This window comes from Denticeps clupeoides, chromosome 5 (assembly GCF_900700375.1).
Source record: "Denticeps clupeoides chromosome 5, fDenClu1.1, whole genome shotgun sequence".
Lineage (NCBI taxonomy): Eukaryota > Metazoa > Chordata > Actinopteri > Clupeiformes > Denticipitidae > Denticeps > Denticeps clupeoides.
In genome coordinates, this window is record NC_041711.1 from 20,068,466 (window position 1) to 20,075,097 (window position 6,632).

The following is a 6,632-nucleotide window of genomic DNA, read 5'->3' on the forward strand; positions in this document are numbered from 1 at the left end:
TCCTATAGGATCATGTCAATCCTAAACTCTGCACTTCCATGATTTGGTGCCTCTAATAAATGCCTGGCAAATAACTTAAATACCCTAACGTTGAAAAAAAAAAAAATGTTTTCGAAATGATTGTAGTGGGTTTCAGGTTGAGCTGAAGCAGTAAAAGAAAAAGGGCCATATCTGGGGAACCAGCTATAAAACAACACACCTTTTAAAATGCAGGTCTCGGTATGGCATAACAGCAAAGGGTGTACGTTTTGCACTATTTATTAATTCCCTCTCGGCATCAGCACAATAGGCTCGTGATTGAAAGCGCTGAGGTGTATATTTATAGTTTAAATATGGTTTGGGGACCTTTGGGGTGATGCCTGCAGATTCTACCAGTTTATCCCCATTTAATGCTCGGCTGCTCACTGGAAGACAAAGGTTTGCACTTAAAATGATTTATAGCATGAGACAAAATGGTTTTAAATGCTGAAAGTAGTTTGGGCTCCTTTTCTTTTGTACAATTCCATTGTTCTCTAGATTTCCTGCCCCCTGAAAATGTATCAAACACTCTCAACTCGGTGACAGTGGCATTCATCATGACCGTGAGCACATGAAATGATGTAGTTTGTTGGTATTATGCTTCACTTTGATTCAACAGGACTCACTTCTTCTAAAAATTGAAATCATTCTTGCTGAGATGTTAATCGGGACGCTGATCAGCAGGAGGATTGTTGCAACAGACGTCCGCGGGTGGTTGGGGGGGGGGGGGGTCAGGATTTCTGTAAATGAAAGTGGTGATATCTGCAACTTCAAAAGCGGCGCACAGTTTGGAGGCCTGCCTGTGACCTTCTCCCTACAGAGACACAATAACAGGCAATGAAAGGCGCACTAGAGTTTTATAGGGAGCGTGAGAGTGGAAGCATTGGAGCATTGCTCTGCCAACTGGGAAAAGACAGACCCAGACTGTGGCACCAAACACCTTGCTGCCTTTGTATTCCGTAGACAAGAGCCACTTAATATTTGAAACCTCTTCACATTTGCAGTGCATGTTTATCAAACGCTCACACAGATGGATTTGTTTGCCTTGTCTGTTCTTGGTATAATTGATTTTTTTTTTTTTTTTTTTTGCCAGTATGTTGCGCTCCAGATAGATGCAGCAGGAAATGCATTCAGCAGCCCTGTATGTTATTCACAAAGCAATAACAGAAGCAACAATGAGAACCCTCTCACTGCTTACTGATGATCTCAGCTCTCTTTCTTCTGTGTCTCGCTCTCCCTGTGAGGTGCCTGATGGGTGGCATTTGCCATTATACAGGTTTGGAGCTGCAGCTGGAAAAGGGGAAAAAAAACCTTTTTCAGGGCTCACTTATGCAAATTCCGCTGCTCCCAATAACAACTGTGAATATCAAATGGGTCTCTTCCTGGCGCTCTCATCACCGCTTTCTGTATATTCAGCAGAAAGGCGCGGGCAATTCCACCTACAAACCTATCGAGGCTCAAGGATTTTTTTTTTCTTATCATGTCAATAGAAACATTTCTTCTTCTACATGCTCCTGAAACCACCACACCATCTGTGGCAATGCCAGACCCGCTAGAGACCATGTGGGGCAAAATTGAGTTTTTTTTTTTTCTCTCTGATGGGACCGAATCCTGCATAAACAGGGGGAAGACTCTGTATGGCCATTAGGTGGAGTGACACGCAAGCTGGACGGAACCCTGAGCTCAGTTCTGCTGTCTTAGCAGCTCGCACCATACAAGCATTACACACATACACCACCCACACCACAGGCTTCATTTAGATGCTAAACTGGCACTTTCATACAGTAAATATTAGAATACTTAAGTGCTGTGTGATTACTCCCAAGGACACTTAATTGTATGTGTAATTTTGTTCTATAATAATTATGCAATTCTGGAAATAGCTCAACAAGCACACTGTTATTTACAGTTTTGTGTGTGTGTGTGTGTGTGTGTGTGAGCAAGATAGAGAGGGAGAGAAATGGGGGAGACATAATGAACATAATGCTATGCCTGCCTTTTCACCCACTCACACTTAAAGACGCCGATTGGTGAGTTGTTTGCAACCACTGCCTTGTGGTGCGGCGGTGTCAAGCACACAAAACACGTGTATTTACACCTACAAAGCCTGCGTGCACAGAGACGTGCTGATTAACCTTCATTTGGAGGTTGTACCGCGATCGCGTGACACCATTAAGCTCATTGTGTCAGGGGTTGTGCTGATATATACAATGCTGTCAGAATTCAGGAGCTTTTATTACTTCCTGAACCACGCGGCAGCCTTCGAGGGTTTGATTCCGAAGAAACAAGTTTACTCGCCACTACATCAGCCCCCTCATACAATAATAATGTCCACGGTGGTCATGAAACAGATCGGTAATAGCCTCGCGAGTGACACCATCAATATGCCTGTCAGCGTCATTGACGAGACAAAGTTACGTTTGTTCTGAGCCTGCTGCCTGCCACAACTGTTCCGCACCGTGCTCCTGCGGGTCGACAATCTATCGACGTCTCAGTGGGTGACAACCTCAAACGCAAACAGAGCCATCGACCCACCAAAGGCCCCCAAGTGCATGGCTATCCGAGGACGGCGTTGCACACCGGGGTTCAGAGGGTTTGCTGTGGCCGCGAGAGGAGACAGAAATTCTTTGTCAGGAAGGAAGAGCATTTGCTTCCCCTTGAGCAGATGCTCACCGAACACAGCATGCAGCTGTTAGCAGTTTCGTCTCACTGCTAATTTCAAACCTGGGGACATTGACAATTCGTAGACTTGTAAGAGTGCAGTCACATTATGATAGCAGAGTCACACTGAGGTCACGATCTAAATATTTAAATTTACTTGCAACGGGTCAGAGCGCCACTGAAAACTGAAACATGGAGAAAGAGCGATACAGGAAACTAAAAAACACCAAAAAAACAGGCAGAGATTCATTCATATTGGCATCTGAGTGAAAGTGTTTTGTCATTGTGAAACACATCACAGCACACGGTGAAATGTCTTCTCTGCATTTAACCCATCACCATTTTGTGAGCAGTTGGCAGCCATGAAAGGTACCCAGGTAGCAGAGTGTGGGGATGGTATCTTGCTCAGAGAGACCTCAGTGGCACTTTGAGGGTTCGGGATTTGAACATTCAACCTTCTGGTTATGAGCCCACTTTTTTTACCACTGTTAATGAAGGCTGAAGAAAACCACTCACAACTTTAACAACAAACCAACATCAAGAATAGGTCTATTCGTGTACTTTTATATTACATTAACACACATGCTATTGCCTACTGGGCATGGCCCACTGGACGGAGCGCAAACTGGGCAGCCACGTGTGTAAGAGCAATGACTTTCTCCTGCTATTTCACTGCAAAATTTAAAAAAAAATTGCTGTAAAAATCAGACATTTTAGGCCTAAACAGTTCCTGCAAAAAGACTTCAAAATTCTCTAGGGACTGAATACAGATATAGATGAGCTACAACAAGCAGAGCAGATCAAGGATGTCAGGGATAGATGTGACACATGTGGCAGCATTTGAAATGTGCACAGTGCTGGCATGCATGAAACATCAGCTAAACAGCATCTCTAGACGTCAGGCCACACGCTTCCATTCTCTGCATGAGCTCTTATCTGCAGTCTATCCAGATCAGAGAGCAAGAGTTCAGCGTGGATAAAGGTAGTGCTGCCAACCAGGACTGGCCCAGACACTGTACATACAGCAAATCAGAAGCAGGTTACCTGCTCCTCTGCTTTATGACCTATGGAAATGCAGCAAAAACAGTTCTACTTCTTCTTCTTTTTGCAGATGCCATAATCCAGCCATCTAATCCTCAAATCCGAGTGGCCACTGTTAGATTCACTCGGATCTTTATGCCTGGCCATTTTTCTTTGCTTCCAACACATCACCTTCAATGATTAAGACCAGACTCATGGTAACTTCATGTTTTTTGGGTTTTTTTAGTAGAGGGACGCTACAGTCAACCGAGCCCAGAGGACTACTCAGAGCATGACTCACCCCTCTCAGATGCATTCATTTGCTAAACAATTCATAATTCATTCGTCCTCATCTGCTATGATGGTGGGCTTCTTTGACCAGTAGTCAGTGCAGTGAGTGCAAAGTGCAGGTGTTTGAAACCATGTCATGGTGGGGACAGTTACACCTTCAACTGCTACATCTTGCTCATTTTTTTAATTTAGGTGACCTGACCGCATTTGTTCATGGTCATTTCATTGAGCAATTTTCCCTGATTTAGAGACATGACCATATAAGGTCAGAAAAAAAACCAGCACAGCTCTTGTTGCCGATCAATCTGTCCAATTGCTTAAGGTCTCAGATTGGCAATAAAAGATTTCCCTTTACAATACTTCCTGCAAGCGTGCGCGTCTTCACGCTTACCCTAACCATTACATGCATGAAAGCTTACCTGATAGCCTGGCCAATTTATATATTAAAATGCAGTTTGTTGAACAAGCAGAGCGTGGATCTAACTTCTTTTCGCTTTTGGGACAGTTTGGGTCACTGACTCACAATTATTTCCACAATTATTGGGGGGTCACCACAGGTGTGTTTAAACTGAATGGAATTTTTTCAAACTTATATGTTCATGATTTGAAACTGAATTATTTATGCTTTTATTACAACTACATTGATCATTTCTAATTATACGTGTAATAATTGAAGAGATGAAATATTGATTAGATGTAATAATGCTGCACAGGGAGAAAAGAAAGTGAAAAGGACATACACAGGACAGGGTATAAATAACTTATCTTGCAGCATGTTATTGCAAATGGTTTCATTTTCTCAGAGGATGCGCAAAGCTTTTGTGCGGTTGCATCTGTAAGCAAATGCACTACATTGTCATTGACGGTGAGGCACCTGCTCCTGTAATAGGATTTATTCTCTCATCATATAAATATGAATAAAACATAGCATATGAGGCCACTTATATTTGCATCTATGAGGCTGGGTTCCGCGCAAAACACCTTGCAAATCAATATCAATTCGTATGTCAATCTTTAGGATATTCTACGAGCAGAGTCCGAAGGTTCAAGCAACAAAAGTATTAAAAAAAATCCTCTTTTTGCTCCCCTGCCCTCTTAGCAAAAGTGTGCACTGGAGAGATAGGCAGCCTGCCTTCTAAACTGGATTTCTTTGTTTTGGTGTAAAAAAAAAAAAAAAAAGTGTTTTTTGGTTTAACATTCCCTTTGTGTCATCACATAGTGTGTCGATTTTGTTTTTATTTATTTGCATTTTTTTCACCATAGCAACATAAAGAGGCTTTTCTTAAGAGTATTTGTTCATCCGTTTAGCTCAGTGCATCCACAGTGCTCTCACATTTCCTGTTATGGAGGCTGTAAAGTGTTTTAACAGCACTGTGATTCATTTTTCACGTTGCATTTTTTAAAAAGTATTTTGCTTAAAAACAGCAACTTTTTTTATCACACGTGCCAGACATTGCTTTTTGACTGCACACCTACAGCAGCAAATGTCTAAATGAAGTTTTCTTGTGTAGAGAACTATCTCATCTCATTTATCTTCACTAAAATGAGATGTTGCCCAGAATAACATGTAAATGTAGGGACAGAGGTCACTGAGGTCAATCATAAGACTGTGAATAGGATATATATTTTTTTGCATGTCTTAAAGCACACCGCAAATTTAAGTGTCGTTAATGACTACTAATTAATCCAGATTAAATTGGGCCCTTATGGTGACACCTCCAGGTTGGGGCAGTGGTGGCCTACTGGTTAAGGAAGCAGCCCCATAATTCGAATCCCGATCCGCAAAGGTGCCACTGAGGTGCCACTGAGTAAAGCACCGTCCCCACACACTGCTCCCCGGGCACCTGTCATGGCTGCCCACTGCTCACTCAGGGTAATGGGAAAAATGCAGAGGACAAATTTCACTGTGTGCACCCTGTGCTGTGCGGCAATGGATCACATGTGACAATCACTTCACTTTAAGGTTGTTGGTTTGAATCCAGGTCCTAGTATTGGAATGGTATCATCTGGGTTCACTGGTTTCCTCCTGCTGGCCAAAGAATAGGTGTGAGAGAGTTAGATGCGCACCCCACAGTGGGCTGGTGTCCAGTATTCCAGGAGGTTAGCAAGTGACTTTAATAGTTAAGATCAGTGGTAAAAGAAAAAGTGAGAAACTCTTAATGACCCACCCCCTCCCCAGACCCTCAGGGGCAGTTTTCAAACCAAGGCTTGAGTAGCTGGTCCTCTGGGCCCACCACTTTTGTCATGGTTGTTGTGCCTGTAGGAGGAGCCCCCAGGCATCCCTAGGCACCCCATACCCATACAGAAGCAGATCCAGAGTGCATTTCAGGCCTCGTCAGGAATAATGGGATTCTCCTAAATTCAGCAACAATGCAGCATCCAAAAGCTGTCAGAGGTAACTTGTGATCTGACAGAAATGTTCCATTGAGAATTGCATCATTGGGGAAATTAAAGCCCTACTCTTGTTTTTTTTTTATATAACCCTCTTGGATCTATTTATCCATGGGTGTTACCTTCAGCTATACATAAATAAGCAGAAATGCTGATACACAGACACAAGATACATAAATACATAAAGAACCATAAACGCAGCCTTTCTGCTGACATTACGTTTACACTCATCAGACCACCCATGGCCTGTA